Source organism: Petaurus breviceps, unplaced genomic scaffold (assembly GCF_028583685.1).
Source record: "Petaurus breviceps papuanus isolate PSGF00001 unplaced genomic scaffold, PetGlider_PUasm1.0 90919, whole genome shotgun sequence".
Taxonomy (NCBI): Eukaryota; Metazoa; Chordata; class Mammalia; order Diprotodontia; family Petauridae; genus Petaurus; species Petaurus breviceps.
This window is the reverse complement of record NW_027187378.1, coordinates 16,232,219-16,250,663: the sequence shown is the minus strand read 5'-3', so window position 1 is coordinate 16,250,663 and position 18,445 is coordinate 16,232,219. Positions and strand designations below refer to the sequence as shown.

At 39.2% G+C, this 18,445-nt stretch overlaps 1 long non-coding RNA gene and 1 pseudogene across 1 annotated transcript; one reads left to right on the top strand and one right to left on the bottom strand.

Annotated features, from left to right (window-relative positions):
• Positions 1-204: 204 nt before the first annotated feature.
• LOC138151783 (NADH dehydrogenase [ubiquinone] 1 alpha subcomplex subunit 11 pseudogene) lies at positions 205-748 on the bottom strand (annotated as a pseudogene).
• Positions 749-12,654: 11,906 nt separating this feature from the next.
• On the top strand, positions 12,655-13,779 carry LOC138151782 (uncharacterized). Its single transcript, XR_011165916.1, has 2 exons — positions 12,655-13,071; positions 13,105-13,779. It is a non-coding gene; the product is annotated as an uncharacterized lncRNA (long non-coding RNA).
• Positions 13,780-18,445: the final 4,666 nt, after the last annotated feature.

The window sequence follows — 18,445 nt, the reverse complement described above, 5'->3', positions numbered from 1 at the left end:
ATTAGAAAGAAAAACAATCTTGAAAGACTAGAACTCTGACCAATTTCATGATCAACAAAAATTCTAGAGGACTAATGAAGCAGAATGCTACCCAGCATCTGGCAGAGGTAATAGACTCAATACAAGAATGAGGCAAACATTTTTGGTCTCCTTGTCAACATGACAATTACTTTGCTTGACTATACATATTTTTTTTTCTTTCAAGTTGTTCCAAGCTTTATTTAACATCAGGGGAGAACGAGGAAACTGTATGGGTAAACGCTGAGTAGGGTTACTATATATCAATCTTTTTAAACTAAACTCCTGACAAAGGTATTGTTGGCTCAGATCGGGGGCCCGCTGGCCAGCTTCCAACCTTATAATTTGCCCAACTTCAAAAGGTCTGCGGCAGTGCCCGCGTACATACACGCTGCTGCCCCGCTTGTACCGCTGTGCACTCGGGCTCCGAGAGTCAGGCCGGCAGCACAGCCTCCAAAGAGGCAGTTCAGGGGTCATCTGGTTTTTCCCGCATTTGAGCACTGACACAGGAAGTGATCCCAAATATGGCCCCTACGGCAGCCGTGGAGAACGTCATTTTCCCAGCCCTTAAAATTCCTTCAGCAGTTGATTCAGGTGGGACAAACACAAGGTTGTAGGCTGATGCCACCAAATCAATGGCGGCACCCATCTTGGTGTTGACATAAGCCTTGCGGTGGCATTGTGTACCATCGGGGACATCCCGGTACTCCTTCACCAGCGTTTACGCCATGATCACCTCCCGTCCCGCCCCAAGGGCAGCTACTCCAAGCGCTAAGAGAGGTACGCATGCGCCGACGACAGGCCGGGTGGAAAGGGCAACTATACATATTTTTTTAAAAAAATTTCTTGGTAGGGAGCTAGGAAGGAAAGAAAACAAATGTTTATTAATTGGAAAAATAAAAAAAAAGAAGTGAATGGAAGAGCTTGCAAGATTAAATGATAGACTTGGGATTTGTGGAGTTTTGTGATGAAGAAATAGACTTTGGGAGTTTACTAAAGCAGTCATATTAACTTAAGGAGCTACCAGATCATATGTTAGTCTAAAGGGAACCCTTGAGTCTCTCTAATCCCATACACTATTTTGCAGAGAAGTGTTTTTCCAGCCTCCAATTTTTTTGACATAGTGGAAACATCACTGGACTAGGAATCAAAGAACATGATTTTAAGTCCTGGACTGAGCAATTAGTCTTATAACACTAAATGCATGATTATTGGCAAGTGACTAAATATATCTGAGACAACTGGAAGTACAGGTAAATAGGGTAATAAGTCTAGAGTTATAAAGACCTGAGTTCAAATCTGGTCTCAGACACATACTAGCTGTGTGACACTGGGAAAGTCACTTAACCTCTGTTTGCCAGTTCCTGTAAAAAATGGAGTAATGAGATCATCTATGTCACAGGGCTATTGTCAGGACAAAATGAGATGATAATTGTAAAAAGAGCTTAGCACAGTGTCTGGTACATAGTAGATAGTATATAAATGCTTGTTTTCTTTCTCTTCCACTCATTGGCAAGTGACTAAATCACTTAGGGCCTCTGTTTTCTTATCTATAAAAATAATATTTTTCCTATATATGTCAACAATTCAGTTATGAGAAAAATATTTTTTGAATTGTATAGTACTTTATAAATATGAGATAATATTATTTTGCTTCCAGAAGGTGGCTAGAGTAGGTAGTTTGGGGCCATTCTAGGGAAGAGAACAATAATTTTTTGCTGGGGACTTGTAATTTCACACATCCTGTGTTGGAGGTTAAGCCATTATAAAGACTGAACCCTACATCTGTCCTCAGGTGGAGAGTCTACCTAAGAAAAGGCAGTTTGTTATATTTATTTATGTTGTTTGGTGTCTATATTAAGATGAGCTTCCTGGTAGTGTTTTTAAACCCAACTTTTGGCTGCAGATTTCTTAAAGGGGTTAGTTTTTTTCTTTGCATATTTTGAAACATTTGAACAAAAGCAAATCATTTAAAAACAATTATACAATAGTTCATTTTGAATCCAATCCAAGTAGGCACAGATGCTGAGCAATGTCCATTGCCAACTTCTATGTAAGTGTTATTGTGAGATCTTCTACAAAATGTATTTCTGAAAAACAGAAAGGATGGAGATGCTAAGAGGGAAGAATAGTGGAAGACATAAAAGTCATGCATGATCTGACAATAGCTATTATGGTACATTATATTTTCTCTTTCAAAATTGTTTTGGAAGAGATATTAAATCATTTTAAAGAAGTTTGGAGGGCCAAGATGGCAGAGTAGAAGCATGACCTTCCTGCAGCTCCGGGTTCCACCCTCCCCAATCCATGTAAAAAGGGGACTCTAAAAAAACTTTGGAGCTGCAGAATGCACAAAATGACACAGAGAAACTAACCTCCTGCTGAGGACAGCCAGGCAGGCCAGCAGAAATCCATCACAGCCCTCTGGGATCTGAAACCAGCACCACACCTAGGCTTTAGCCCCAGGGCAGGCCTGACCAGCCACTGCAGGAGGGACTCCAGATCAGCAGCAGCTGTGGCCGTTTCCAGATTTATCAACACCTAGACACAAAGGACAAAGTGAGAGGTCAGTACAGTCTGGACTTTGGGACCAGTAAGTGGGAGTGCATGGCTTTTACCCCCAGGGCGAAAAGCTGCTGAGACGCCAGCACAGTCAGCCAGCTCCATGTGGTGGCTTCAGCTCTTGGCCTGCAGAGTGTAGGGGGACCAAGCACCAGTCTGAGGGGTAATTGCTCTTGCTTTAACCTGCTTGGATCTGGATTGCAGTTTAGGGTGGAGGTTCTGGGGTGTGTGTCCAGCTTTCCAGAGCGTGTGGAGACCTCAGAGAGGACACCCATCTAATATCTCCAGCAGCTGAGAAAACCCCAGCGTTTGGGATGAAAACTCCCCTGTCTGGTGGCAGAGTCCTACTGTGGCAAAAAGCCCAAAAGTCAAGTAATTGAGTGGCAAAATGATCAGGCAAAGGAAACAAAGCAGACAGAAGATTCCAACAATACACTCCTATTTTGGGGACAAAAAGGATCAAAGCATGGAACAGGAGGAAAACAGTGAAGTCAGAACTCCTGCACCAAAAGCTTCAAAGGAAAATATGAGCTGGTTACAGACAATAGAGGACCTTAAGAAAGATTTGGAAAACCAAATAAGAGAAGTGGAGGAAAAATTGGGAAGAGAAATGAGAACAATGCAAGAAAATTATGAAATGAGAGTCAACAGCCTGACTGAGGAAAATAATACCTTAAAAAAACAGACTGACTCAAATGGCAAAGGAGCCCCAAAAAGGCAATGAGGAGAAGAATGCCTCAAAAAGCCGATTTGCCAGATGGAAAAAGAATATCAAAAGCTCAATGAGAAGAATCACTGCTTCAGAATTAGATTGGATCAAATGGAAGCTAATGACTTTATAAGAAATCAAGATGCTGTTAAACAGATCCAAACAGATGAAAGAATAGAAGGCAATGTGAAATATCTCATGGGAAAAACCACTGACCTGGAAAATAGATCTAGGAGAGATAATTTAAAAATTATTGGACTACCTGAGAGCCATGACCAAAGTAAGAACCTAGAAATCATCCTCCAGGAAGTTCTCAAAGAAAACTGCCCTGATGTTTTAGTACCAGAGGGCAAAATAGAGGTTGAAAGAATCCACCGATCACCTCCTGAAAAAGATCCCAAAAAGAAAACTCCTAGGAATATTATAGCCAGGTTCCAGAATTCCCAGGTAAAGTAGAGAATATTACAAGCAGCCAGGAAGAAACAGTTTGAATATTGTGAAACACAATCAGGATAACTCAGGATCTGGCAGCTTCTACATGGAGGGATCGAAGGGCTTGGCATATGATATTCTGGAGGTCAAAGGAGCTGGGATTAAAACCAAGAGTCACCTACCCAGCAAAACTGAGTATCATGTTTCAGGGGAAAATATGGTCATTCAGTGGAATAGAGGACTTTCAAGCATTCTTGCTGAAAAAAACAGAGTTGAATAGAAAATTTGACATTCAGATACAAGAAGCAAGAAAAGCATGAGAAGGTAAACAGGGAAAAGGAAGCATAAGGAACTTATCAAAGTTGAACTATTAACATTCCTACATGGAAAAACAATAATTGTAACTTATGAAGCTTTTCTCAGTAGTTGAAGGGATTAGAAATATATATATATATATATATTTGTCTATATATGAGGGTATATGGGCATATGAATACATATGTGAATGTGTGTATATATGTTTACAGGTATACATAGAGAGAGGGCACAGGACCAATTTAACAGGAAGGAATGATTCTTAAAAGAAATTAAGAGGTGAGAGGAATATAATGAGAGGAGTTGGGGAGAAACAGATTGGGGTAAACTATCTCATACAGAAGAGGCAAGGGAAAATGGTTACAATGGAGGGGAAGAATAGGAAGGCAAAAGGGAATGGGTCAACCTTATTCCCATTGAATTTGGCTTGAGGAGGGAGTGAAATACACACTAAATAGGGTATATCACCCTCCAGGAGAATAGGGGGGGGAAGGGGATTAGAGGGGGGATGATAGAAGGGAGGGTAGGCTGGGGGGGGGAGGGAAGTTGGAAGCACTCACTTTTGAAAATAGATGGGATCAAAGTAGAGAATAGAACAAGTGGGAGGTGGGATAGGAGGGAGGGAAATATAGTCAGTCTTTTACAATATATCTACTATGTTATTGTTTTGCATTAGCCACACATGTACAACCTATACTGAACTGCGTATCTTTCCAGTAAGGGTGGGTGACAAGGAAGGAAGGGAATGAATCTGGAATTGAAAGTTTTAAAATCACATATTCAAATATATATATATATATATATATATATGTAAGTTTGGAGGCTCGCTGAACTTAGGAGACATGAATAAAACCTAAGCTCCAACCTCGAGACAGAAAACTAAGGGAGAAGGAAGAGGCTATTGAATCTTCTAAAATGGGGAAGGGGTAATGAAGAACCATGGACCTTTCCATTGTACAGGGTAAATGGGTTATGAGCCAGGACTTTTGCCTTATTTTAAAGCAATATTTGTTTTTGTTTGTCTCTGTGATCTGGGACAGTGGTTTTATTATTATTGGGGCATCTTCAGTGAGGAAATTCTCATCACCAATGCAAATTGGCCACTAATCTATCACTTAAACTCTTAGCATTGCCAGCAAGAAATATTTATCTCATAACACAGAATACTTTTTTGTAATTTACAAATTTGTGTTCTGATTGCATGTTTATACCAGTAAATTACTAGAAAGGGGGAATTAGCTCAGCCAAATGTGGCTGACCTACTGGCTGAGGACTAAGGATGAATCTTAACTTCTTTCCATATTATTGCATAGAAATGAGCCTGAAGTAAGGCCCGGAGACTACTGCAATGTCTATAGAGAAAATACAGGTATAGTATATAAATCAATTATATTACTACTGCTATACTATCCTTGTTACTTAATTAACTTTCATTTTTTTAGGTATTTCCTGGTCTTTGATCTTCAGTTACATTAATCCTTAGAGTCTTTCATTACAAATTGCTATGGGACAATTGTGGTCAGGGGGGTGGTTTTATTTTTGACTTTTGCCACAAACCCATTTACCTTCTAAACTCTTCATTTATGTTTTTTTTTGTTCCCTTTATTTTCATTGGAATGAGTCAAGTATTCCCTGTCACCCATTTAAATATGTCTTTCTCTTCCTTAAGAGAAAAATGTAAAAAACAAAAAAAGTTGTTTTCCCTAACTAGGAGAATTTTAAGTTTCTGCATTTTTAGTTTTGTACATCTTTTTCCATCAACTTGGGGAGGCCTTGAACCTAATTATAAGAACTAGAATTTATATAGCACTTATGGTTTACAGTGTGCTTTATAAATACCATCTCATTTTATATGCCCAACAATCTTGGGAGGCATATACTTTTATTATCCCCATTTTGCAGATGACAAAACTGAGATGTATAGGGGTTGTGTCTTGTCCACAGTCACCTGGATAATCAGTATGAAAGTTGAAGTCAATTTAAACTCAGGTCTTTATGGCTACAACTCCAGCTCTTAATCTACTATACTAACAGTTTACCTAAGTATGAGTTCCATGTGGTAACAAAGTCAGATTTCACAAAGAATGGTAGATTATTCATTAATAATCAGTATAATAAAGAATGCATGTTACTAAACTGAACATAGCCAATTCTCGTTCAAGTAATCCCCCTTTCCCCTATAAATATCATGTCATTGACTCCAGTGATATAGTTCAGTTTCACTCTTCTAAATCTTTCAGATTAGGGAGCTTGGGCTTGTTTGCCCGGTTTCTGCCACAACACTACCCACTCCCTATAACTTATCAGTCAGGTCTTTGTTATCAAACTGAAGTTCATGATTCATCAGGTACATGACGTTTGGTCTCTTAGGTAACTAGTACCAGATAACAGGACAATTTAACCACCAACTGACCACATCTCCAAACCTCAAAACAGTCATATTTTCTCATTCAATCTCAATTAGTAAAGGGAAAGGAGGAGTAGATTGACATAAATGCTTGGACAGCAATGAAATGATATCCACAACCCAGGTTCATCCCACTGAATATAGTTAGGAGTTAACTAATGCTGTGTAGTAACTGTGGACCCTCCTTAGCTCATGAATTACTGGAAAAGCCAAACAAACTAACAAATTAACACACAACAACATGAACAACAGCAAACAAAATGTTTACAAACACCTGTGATAGAAGCTGTATTGGTATTAGATTCTGGTTATTTCTGTTACCACAACTAAAGCTATCCAGACTGTCTTCCTTCTTGTATTACCTTGGCACCATATCCTTTCCCATCTGCAAGCAGATCTTTAGCACAATACATAGTCAGTTAGGAAGACAAAGTGATTTTACTTAAGCATTACTAACTCTTAGAGGCTTGGATTAGAGGTCTATAGTCTTGTTATTTGGCATGACATAACAAATGATCAGACTTTTGTACCTGTTTTTATAATTACAGACTACCCCTTCTATTACCACCTGAATCTCAATACAATGACTTCTCTGGCTTTTGCACTGTCCCTTTCTTTTAGTGATAAGACAGTCTTCCCTAGATTCTTTCTCTTCTTCCCAAAAAAACATTCCTCTGGGACTGATCCCTGCTCCAAACCTTTCCTAACTGACCTTCCTCTGGTTTATTATTAGCTCTGTGATCTTAAACAATTCAGTTAGTCTGTTTGGGACTTTGTAAAACTAGAGGTTAGCTCTGATATTTTTGTAGCTGTAATCAGCTGAAATGTTTCTTTCTGGATCCTCAAGGTAAGGTTCCAGCCCAGATAAAATCATTCTACTTTTCTCTAGCACTGTTCACATATACTTCTCCAATCTGCTTGACTTCTACATGTTCCTCCCTACAGACCTGCTCCTACTCTTTCTTCCTGGCCTTCAGGAGCCAACTAATGCATAGCTGCCTATAAATCAATCTTGAAGTAGGATTAAATTAGCATTTCTAAAGGCCACCATTTCATCTAGAGAGAAACAGGAGTTACATTAATGGGGAAGGAGTATATGTCCTTGTGGAATATTATCCAGCACTTAAACAAAGGGGAGCCCCACACCTTCCCCTTTGTGATCGTTATTTGGAGTGGGGTGGACGTTACCAAAAGTTAGCAGAAAACAGTTAAAGGGAGCAGGATATATCAGCAATTTCTATTATTCTCAATTTTCTTACATATCTTTTTAACCTCCCTTTTTATTTGTACCACCATTAGAGGAGGATCCTGGGAAGAGGAACTTGAATCGGTTCATTTTGCTCTGATAAGACATTTAAACATTTTAAGAGGATGTTGAAACTGTTGAATAAAATGAGGTCTTTGGACTACCTTGGAATTTAATTTAGCCATGCAATTATTCCTTGTTGCTAGCCATCATGCATAAATTGAAGTTTTGCCTACTCTAGAGTAGTCAAAAATTACTTTAGTGCTGGGGGTAGGGAAGAGGACCTCAGAGGTCATCTATTCTAACCCCCTAATTTTATAGATTAGGAAACTGAAGCTCAGATAGATTAAATGATTTGCCCAAGGTCACACAGGTAGTAAACAGCATCCTTGGCATTTGACCTCAAGTCATAGGATCATAGATTTAGAGCAGGAAAGGGCCTGAGAAGACAAGTTCAAACTCTTTTTTATTTTTTACAGATGAGAAAATTGAGCCCCAGAGAGGTTATAACTTTCCCAACATCACACAGGTAATAAGTGGTGGAAGTGGGATTCTTAAACTAGTGTTCTTTCATTATATCATTCTCTTCAGTTTCCATATTAGCCCTTTGCATTGGATCCTGGTGATGGCATATGCCAATAGACCAAGGATCTATGCTTTTGTTGACATATAGAACTCCTAGCACAATAATTCCCTCTCCCTACCCAGACTACACTTGCTTATGATTTAGTAGTTTGAGTCCTTGGGTACTACTTGAGGTGTAGAGGAGTTAAATTATTAGCCATGGTCACATAGCTAATAAGTGAGAGAAGCTACATTTTAATCTAGGTTTTCCTGCCTGTCAGTTGAAAATTCATTTATAGATGAGGAAACTGAGTTCCAGAGAGGTTCAATGATTTGCCAAAGGTCAGGAAGTAGCAGAGATAGGATTTAAACTCAGGTCATCTAGGATTTAGAAATGGACCATAAAGATCACTTAAAACTAGGGCTATGCCTTTTGGGGGGGGGGTGGCAAAGACCCCTTTGTCAATTTGGTAAAACTAATGGACCCCTTTTCTGAATAATGTTTTTAAATGCATAAAATAAAATACATGGAATTACAAAGGAAATGAATTACATTGAGATACAATTATAAAGATATTAAAAAATATTTATATGCCCAACTTTAAAGACCACTAATCTAAAATAAAGAGACTAGAATACAAATAGGGAAACTGAGACCCTGGGACACACTTCTCCGTGTGTCTCCATTTTACAGAAGACATTTGCCCAGTGTCAAATAGGTAGAGACAGAGACTGGATTTCAAAAACAGCTTTTTTTACTTCAAATTTTATTCTCTTTCAATACTGCCATGTTTCCTCTTTCCATGAATCCTCCACAGAGGGTCCATTCAATATATCGGAAACTTCTCTTTGTGTTTTTCTGTAACAGTGCCTATGGTGTCTGTTTTAATATATTAACACACACACACACACACACACTACTATCCTGATAATTCTCAGGAAAAAAAAAACTTTCAATGGAAATCTCAGGATATCTTTCTCAAGTCTTAGTTTTGTAGGAAAAGTGTGCCAAAGGCTTCAGGAATAGTGAAAACCAGAATAACCACTCTCTGTCTTATAAAAAGAATTCTTTCTTAAATTTCTAGGGTCATGTGTTGTAAAATTTATCAGGGAGATGTTTAAGACCTCAATTTTATCATGAACAACAATTTTGATGTGAATTTTATGTACACTTTCCAGTCTTGTGAATAGAGGAAAAATTCATTTTTCTAACTGGTTTTGAATTATGTAATTAAAAAAAAAGGAAGACTAAGCCCAGTCAAAGCTAAATGCAATATTTGTTTTAAAATGTCCTAAGGTGGAGACCTTGCTAGCAAGCTTTTATTGCTGAATTATAACCCTATGTGGGAAATGTGGTTTATAATGGAAATGCTGATGTTTCCTTAATTATCAGATTGCCACTGGGCACCAGGGAATTGAAGGAATTTCCTTAGTTTGGAATGGCACCTCCTAAGAGAAGTTGGAGGAAAAAAAAAGAAAGAAAGAGAAAAAGGTCGTCATGGAGCTTCACCGCAGCCAAATGGTGCCATCTAAGGGAAAGGAAAGAAAAATGGCATGTGGGTTTCTGCCCCCAGAACAGTCTGCTCTGGCTCTTTAGTCACCTGGTTGATTATACAATACTATACATGTATTTTATGAATTTCTGAGTTTCTAAACTTTTTTCTGTATCATTTGTAGGCCTTCATGTGTGGTTTGTGGCTTCTGCAAAACTCCCCCCAAATTCCCATTTAATTTCTAATGCTGACCCACAGTATACTGAAACCATGATGGGGAAAGTCACAATGTGAAAGGGATAAATAACTCTATAATTCATCCCAATATCATGTTCTGGAAGGGTTCTGCTGTTCTTTGTGTAATGACTTAATAAACTAAATGATGTACATAATTTCAGAAAATAAAACCAAATCATCCTATTTATGGGATATATCTGTGGGATCATTCCTCATGTCCCACCCCCTAACTGTGGACTGTATGCTAGGGCCTCTTCTCTTTAAATCATCTTGCTCAGTGTCCTCACCAGTTCCAATGGGTTCAATTAATATCTATATTCACATGACTCCCAGATCTATATATTATTAACATTGTTTTCATTGTTTCATTGGTCAGTTGTTTAGTTATATCCAGCTTTATGTGACCCCATGGTCAGTCTATGGAGTTTTCTTGGCAAAGATCCTAGAGTGATTTGCCATTTCCTTCTCCCGTGTGTCTCCATTTTACAGAAGACAAACTGAGGCACATATAGGTTGAGTGACTTTCCCAGGGTCACATGGCTAGTAAGTGTCCAAGGCAAGATTTGAACTCAGATCTTCCTGACTTCAGACCTTGTGCTCTATCTACTACACCACCTAGTTTCTCTAGATCTGTTATATACACAGCCCTAATTTGTCTTCTGAGCTTCAATCCTGCATTACCAAATAAATATTATTAGACATTTCAAATTTGATATCTGTAGGCATCTCAAACCCAACATGTCTGAAAGAAAATGTTTTCCTTCTCTGAAAAATTCTTCCAAACCTCTCTATTTCTGGGGACAGCCACATCCACTACTAGGTCTGTATCCTGAAGAGATCATAAAAAATGGAAAAGGGCCCACATGTGCAGAAATACTTATAACAGCTATTTTTGTGGTGACAACAAATTGGAAATTGAGGGGATGCCCATCAATTGGGGAATGGCTGAATAAGTTGTGATATATGAATGTAAAGGAATACTATTGTGTTATAAGAAATGATGTGCAGGCAGATTTCAGAAAAACCTGGACTTACATGATCTGATGCTGAGGAAGTGAGCAAAACCAAGAGAACATTGTACCCAGTAACAGCAACATTGTGTGATAACATTGATAGACTTAGCTTTTCTCAGCAATGAAATGATCTAAGACAATTCCAAAAGACTCATACTAGAAAATTCTATCCACATCTAGAGAAAGAACCATGGAGTGTGAATGCAAATCGAAGTCTACTATATTATCTTTGTTTTTTTTTCTTTCTCGTGGGTTTTCCCTTTTGTTCTGATTCTTTTTTCACAGAATGACTAATATGAATATATGTTTAATGTGATTGTACATGTATAGCCTACAATCAGATTGCTTGCCACCTTTGGTAGGGAGGGGTAATGGAGAGAGGGAGAAAAAAAATTTGGAACTCTAAATCTTATAAAAGTAAATGTTGAAAATGATCTTTACATGTAATTGTAAAAAATAAAATACAAATTAAGTACAAAAAAATATAAGGCCTTTCATGTTCTCCATCCCAGGTCCTCATATCTTCTCTTGCCCCCCAAATTACCCTGTATTTCCTGCATACACATCCATGCCCACATATACACATATGAGTGTGGGTAGTCTGGAGTCAGGAAGAATCATTAGGTTCACATACTCAGCAGCTTTGTGACCATGTCACTTAACCTATTTGTTTCAGTTTCCTCATCTGAGAATATTAGGTATAAATAAATTAAGTCTTAATAACAGCACCTTCCTCCCATTGTGAAGGACAATTGAAAAATATGTATAAATCACTTAGTCCAGTGTCTAGCACAAAATAGGTGCTGTATAAATTCTGTCATCATTATTCATGTATGTTTTATATATATAATTTTTTGGAGGGGAGAAGGCAGGGCAATTGCGGTTAAGTGACTTGCCCAAGGTCACAAGGCTAGTAAGTGTTAAGTATCTGAGGCCAGATTTCAATTCAGGTCCTTCTGACTCCAGGGCCTGTGCTCTATTCACTGCGCCACCTAGCCACCCTTATATATATATTATTTTTAACATTATGTAAGTAATAGTTTTCATACATAAAGGTTCATTATTAGTTGCTTTGTGCGTTGATCAATCAGTGGGATTTTGTTTTTTAATTTGTTTTCCTTCTTCTTAATCTAGTCTGTGTCCCTAACCTACATTTCTCTTTTTTATACTTACCGAATAGTTTTTAAGATTACAGATTTATAATAGAGTTGAAGTCTGGAAATTTTCTGGTCCCTTCAGGCCTTTTTCCCCTATTATTTCTGTTGAGATTTCTTTTGTTCCTCCAAAAGAATTGCATTATTATTGTGTACAGTACTATAAAGTATCCCCTTGGTAATTTACTTGTTGGAGCACTTAATCCATGAATTAATTTAGGTTGTTTCATGATTTTTTAAAAAATTGGCATGGTATATCAGTGTACATTGAATACTAATGCAGCAATGGGACACTGTAAATAGGACTGGACCTATTTTCTGGAAGACCATAATTCAGATCCATACTTGGACACTAATTAGCTATGTAACTGTGGGCAAGTCACTTAATCTCTATGTGCCTCAGGTTTCTCACCCATAAATGGGGATAATAATAGCACTTAGTTTTCAGGGTGTGATAGTAATGGCAATTAAAGATTCCCCTGTATTGGCTTGGTTTTCAAATTGATTGTATTAAAACCCAGAGTTTGTTAATCCCACCTGTGGGATGGGCTTGTTGATGTGAAAAGAAAGTCCTGAAGTGGGAGGAGCTGGTGATGTAGATTTGGAGAGACAAGAGAGAGGCGGAAGTTCTTTTTGGAAGCAGCACCTGGTGGAGAGAGAGAGACTAAGAGATTGCTGGTGGCCGCTTTGAATTGCCCTGGACTTTTGAGACCTGCCCCCTGAGCTGCCAAGGACTGAGGAGACATGGCTGTTTTGCTGGTACTTTGTCTGTCTGTTTTGATGTTATTTTGCCAGATTTGTCCACTGGTGAAAGACTGTCCTGTTGAAGAAGTCCTGGAACCTGGCATTTGGTTAAGAAGGCCTGAGACTGTCCTGCAGACAGAGAGTGAATACTGTCCACTGGTGAGGGACAGTACTGTTGTTGCAGGGGTCTGGAGACTGTCCGGCAGACAGAATGAATACTGTCCACTGGTGAAGGACAGTGCTGTTGTTGCAGGGGTCTGGGAGCCTTTCTGTTGGTTCAGAAGCCCTGAAGAAGGATTTTCTTGTTGTATGTTTACAGAAATCCTGGGAGAGGGCTTTGCTAATGTGTTCAGGGGTTCTAGGACTGTTCTACAGACAGAGGATAAATTCATGAAGGGACTGGCAATGTATCTTATGGCCTTGCTAAGCCTTGTCTCTCCAGGAACTAAGATTGCTGAGAACTTGCCTCATGTCAAGATGAAGAAAAGACCTCCATTTGGGTATTAAGTGCTGTGTTTAAACTTGATGTAACTCTGGGGTAGATTCAATTGTGATCCAGGGGTGGGGAACTTTTGACCTTTTTGTGTTCTATGGTTGAGCAAATGAATGTATTTTACTTATGTTTGGAAACTAATCTCCATTTGAGAAGAGGGGCTTTGTGGTGGACTTAATTAAGGTATAGCCTAGGGGTGGAGAAGTATTTGGAACAGAGACTTTGTAATTGATTGAATGATTGGAAAGTCCTGGGGTGGGGTAGGCCTTGGAGATTATTTAATCACACTTAGTAAATGCTGTATTTTGAATGATGTCATGTTTTGATCTTCTCTGTTCTTGGTTTGTCACTGAATAAAATAGAGAGCACCTATGCTGGTATTTTGAACCTGGGAAGTTGCCTTTCCTTGGCATTACATTACACAGGGTTGTTATAAGGAACAAATGACACAAAATTTATAAAGCACTTTGCAAAAATCAAAGCACTAAGTAAAAGCTAGCTATTGTTGTTGCTGTTATTATCTCCTCACTTACTGAAGTGTTCCTTTAGATGTGTAAAAAGTCTTTTGTAGCAATATATGTATATTATGTGTGTATGTATATGTACATATGTACTATGTGTACATGTGTCTATATATGTGCATGTGTATATAAAACTGATTACATGTATATGTCTTAATCTGTTAATTCCAGTGTGTTTTATGTATTGTGTAATCTTCATTAGAATATTTCTCACCATAAGATCAGTCATTTGGAACTAGAAGAAACTTTAGGGGTTATCAAGTCCAACCTCTTTATTTTACAGGTAAAGAAACTGAGGCACAGAGAGGTTATATGACTTGCTTAGGATCACATAGCTAGGAAGTATTCATGTTGAGATCTGGACTCTGATTAGTCTTAGCCTAAAAGGCCCGGGGTCCTCCATTGCATCTTTGGCCAACTCCAGTTGTCCTGATGGATATTTGGCCACTGGGGACCCAAATGGCTCTAGAGAAAGTGAGGTTGGTGACTTTGTACAGTCCTCCATCCCTCAAATCAAAGTCAACTGCAAGTCATGTCATCATCTCCTTGATGTCATGGTCCTCTACCAGAAGGAAGGATAAACACAACCTGTGAGTAGTCTGAGCTGCCTGAATGGGGACCCAGCCAGTCGGGTAACTCAGCTCGTCCCCTCCCTCTCCCTCTCCGTTTCCAGGAAATGTAAATTTTGATGGCAGAAATCTGCCTAGTCAACTTGGGGTTTACTGGTTAGATTTCTTTCTCAAAGACCAAACCTTAAAGCCTTTTCACTCTGGAGCTCATAAATTGGACAACAACCCTGCCAAAGCAGCACATAATGACTATTTTTTGGGCCCTCCTGGCTCAGAGTGAATGTAAATAGTAACTGTTTCTCTTTTGGCTAACAACCCTGAGGATCTTCCCCTTCTAGTTTTATTTTTTTTAATTAAAGGGACCATCCTTTGACTCATTTCTTAAAGAGGCATATTCACTGAATAGGTGTTACCTCACTCAAAGTAAGACCATAAAAAGACAGCCTAAAAGGGCCAGGATTTCCATTGTATCCTGGGCGATCTCCAGTTTTCTTGATGAATATGTGGTTACTGGACCCCTGCGGCTCTGGAGGAGAAAGTGAGGCTGGTGACCTTGCACAGCCCCTCCCTCACTCCAATCAAAGTCAATGCAAGTCATGACATCATCTCCCTGATGTCATAGTCCTCATCAAGAACAAAGGACAAACACAACCTGGACTCTGATTCTAAATCCAGAGGTCTGTTCACTACACCACTACATGTTCTTGCTGGGGTCCTCATATTGATGCGGGATCTGGCAAACAAAAACTTTACTCTTACTTCTAAGCAGCCTGCTTGTTAGTGTGATTGTTAGTGTGATTAAAATCCCTCCTCCAGTATCCCTTCACTTTGTTTCTCTGTGTCTCTGTATATTACTCTTTGTATCTCTCTGTCTTTTTGATGTCTGAAATCATTCCTTCTTTGTCTCTCTCTGTTTCTGACTTTGTCTCTCTCTGTGTATATGTGTATATATATTCTCTCTCTCTCAAAGAGAGCTCACACAAGGCAAGTGCCCTTATGGTGGTCAGAAGAAACAATATGAGAACACTTTAAAGGTCCCTCTGAATGACTTTGGAATTGATTGTGAGACATGGAAGAGACTGACATGCCCAGCCTGGCATGCCTGTATCAAAGAGGGCACTGTGTTCTATGAGCAAAGCAGGATTTCAGTATCTCACAAGAAATGAGAAATGCACTAATTTAGAGCCATCTCTACTCCAATTTTCATATGGACTATTTGTGCCCAATGCATGGCAGAGTCTTTTGCGCTGGTATCGCTGTGATCAGCCATAATCAGACACACTCTACCTTGTCCTCAACATAGTGATGTCATTTTGGTCCTCTTCAAGATTGAAGGACAACAACTAAAGAGAGGGAGGGATTTATTGGAATTTTTGAAAAGAGGGATAGCTCCTCTGAAGAGCCTTCTGATGGAGTATTTTATATGTGGATTCCATGGAGGGGCACATTTCATCAGACAATCTAGGGAATCCTAACTGAGTGGCAGTATTGGGAAAGCCTTGTTATCAAATTATATACTAGGTCAAGTGATATGTGAGAGGTTTATAATCTCTTGGTCTTCTCAAATTTACAAGACTAATATTTCCCATTAAAAGTCCCAAAGTCATTTAAATGGTAGAAGATCTTCTAGAAGAGGCTTAATACCTTGCCACCAAGGGGTGAGATAAGATAAGACCACTCTCTACCAGGGTTCTCCCTTCTGCCACTATGTGCATTTGTTCAGTGAGTTTTCCCCCCTTGAAAGTCAAAACTATCTCCAAGACTTGATGGCCCAAGGCTAAAATTTAGGCTAAACCTTCTTTAATTCTGTCTGTCCAGTTACTTAACAGCTTACCAAGGCCTACCCACATATCCTCAGAGTCCTTCAAGCTTGGTGAATGTCTCAAGGTCATGCAAATAACTGCACCCTGCTTGCTGACTAGATACATTTCCATGTGGAGGCAAAGGGAAGTGCAAAACAGCCACCTAAGCTAAATGTTTCTATGTTAGGGTTAAGTAAATCTTTGGTTTACTTTTGAATGACCTACAAGTGATTCATTTCATTGTAATGTTGAACCTAATCTAATAAAGAACTGGAGTCAGGTTGCCCATGACATTCCTAATTCTTCCATGATCTTCTGGAGACCTCTTATAGTGTTTCATGTCTTTTCTCAAGAACTCTGGTCATTATCTGGCAGCCCTATGGAAAACTAATTTGCAGTGATTTCCTAGAAACTACAAACAATAAGATTCATTAAAATAATTTATATTAACCAATTTAGTTCAGTAAAATATAACTTTTTTTCCTAAACCAAGGGAAATTTGATCTTTATGTATACCCTCCATCAAACCACATCACAATCCTTCTGTAACTTAGTAGACAGTCTTTGAGGGTTGCTGTGTCCCAAAATTCATGAATCTGAATCTAGTCTTGTGATAGACCTTTTTGAATTTAGCCATATGACGGCCCTAACCTTTTTCAAAAGTGTTTGCTCTAACTACCGTCTCCCCCAATCTGCCCTCCCTTCTATCATCCCCCTTCTTATCCCCTGCCCCCTATTTGGGGTGGAGCCAAGATAGCAGAGTAGAAGCACAGACTTGGCATGAGCTCCCATTCCAATAACTTCTAATAAATGTAAAAAAAAATTAATCTAAACAAACTTTAGAGCTATAGAACCCACAAAGAGACAGAGAGAAATCTTCTGCTGAAGGCAGCCTGGCAGGCCGACAAGAAAGGTCTATTACAGCATGCTGGGAGCCAAGCAAAGTGCCAGTGACCCGTGTAGTTCTGGTCCCAGGGCGGCCCCAACCAGCAGCGGCCAGAGCACACTTCAGGACAGAAAATCACCAGGAGATGTGGCCCTTTCCACACTTCTCAACCCGTAAACACCAAAAACAAAGTAGAAGGTCACTGTGGAACTCTATTGGAATGGGGGTGGGGAGAGCAGGAGGATAGGATGGAAGACCCTGGTCTGGCCCTTGCCCCTGGGGTGAGAAGCAAACACAGTGCAGTGTCTGCATTGCATGGCTGCCTTAGGAGCTCCTTGCCTGCAGATTGTAGGGGGACCAAGCTACCATTAAGAGGGTAATCGTTTTTGCTTTAATCTGCTTGGATCTGGATCATGGTCTTGGGTTGTAGTCCTGGCGTTTGTGGCCAGTGAGCCAGAGATTGTGGGGGCTGTAGAGATAGCGCCCTCCTAATAGCTCCGGCAGCTGTGAAAACCCCAGTGATTTGCAACAAAGCTCTATCCATTCTGGAGGCAGAGTTCTACTGTGACAAAGAGCTCAAAAGTAAAGTGATTGGCTGGTAATATGAGCAAGCAGGGGAAGCACAAACAGACCATACAATCCTTTTTTAGGGACAAAAAGGATCACAGCATGCAGCAGGAGGAAGACAGCAAAGTCAGAACTCCTGCATCAAAAGCCTCCAAGAAAAATATGAACTGGTTAAAGCCTATGAAGGAGCTCAAGAAGGATTTTGAAAATCAAGTAAGAGAAGTGGAGGAAAATTTAGGAAGAGAAATGAGAATGATGCAAGAAAATCATGAAAAGTGAGTCAACAGCCTGCTAAAGGAGACCCAAAAATACACCAAAGAAAATAACACCTTAAAAATAGACTAACTCAAATGGCAAAAGAGGCCCAAAAAGCCAGTGAGGAGAAGAATGCCTTAAAAAAAAATGCCATATGGAAAAGGAATTTCAAAAACTCACTGAAGAAAAGAATTCCTTCAAAATTAGATTGGAGCAATTGGAAGCTAATGACTTTATGAGAAATCAAGATACTATCAAATAGATCCAAACAAATGAAAAAATAGAAGGCAATGTGAAATATCTCATTGGAAAAACCACTGACCTGGAAAATACCTCCAGGAGAGACAATTTAAAAATTGTTGGACCACCTGAAAGCCATGATCAAAAAAATAACCTAGACACCATCTTTCGAGAAATTATTAAGCAAAATTGCCCTGATATTCTATAACCAGAGGGCA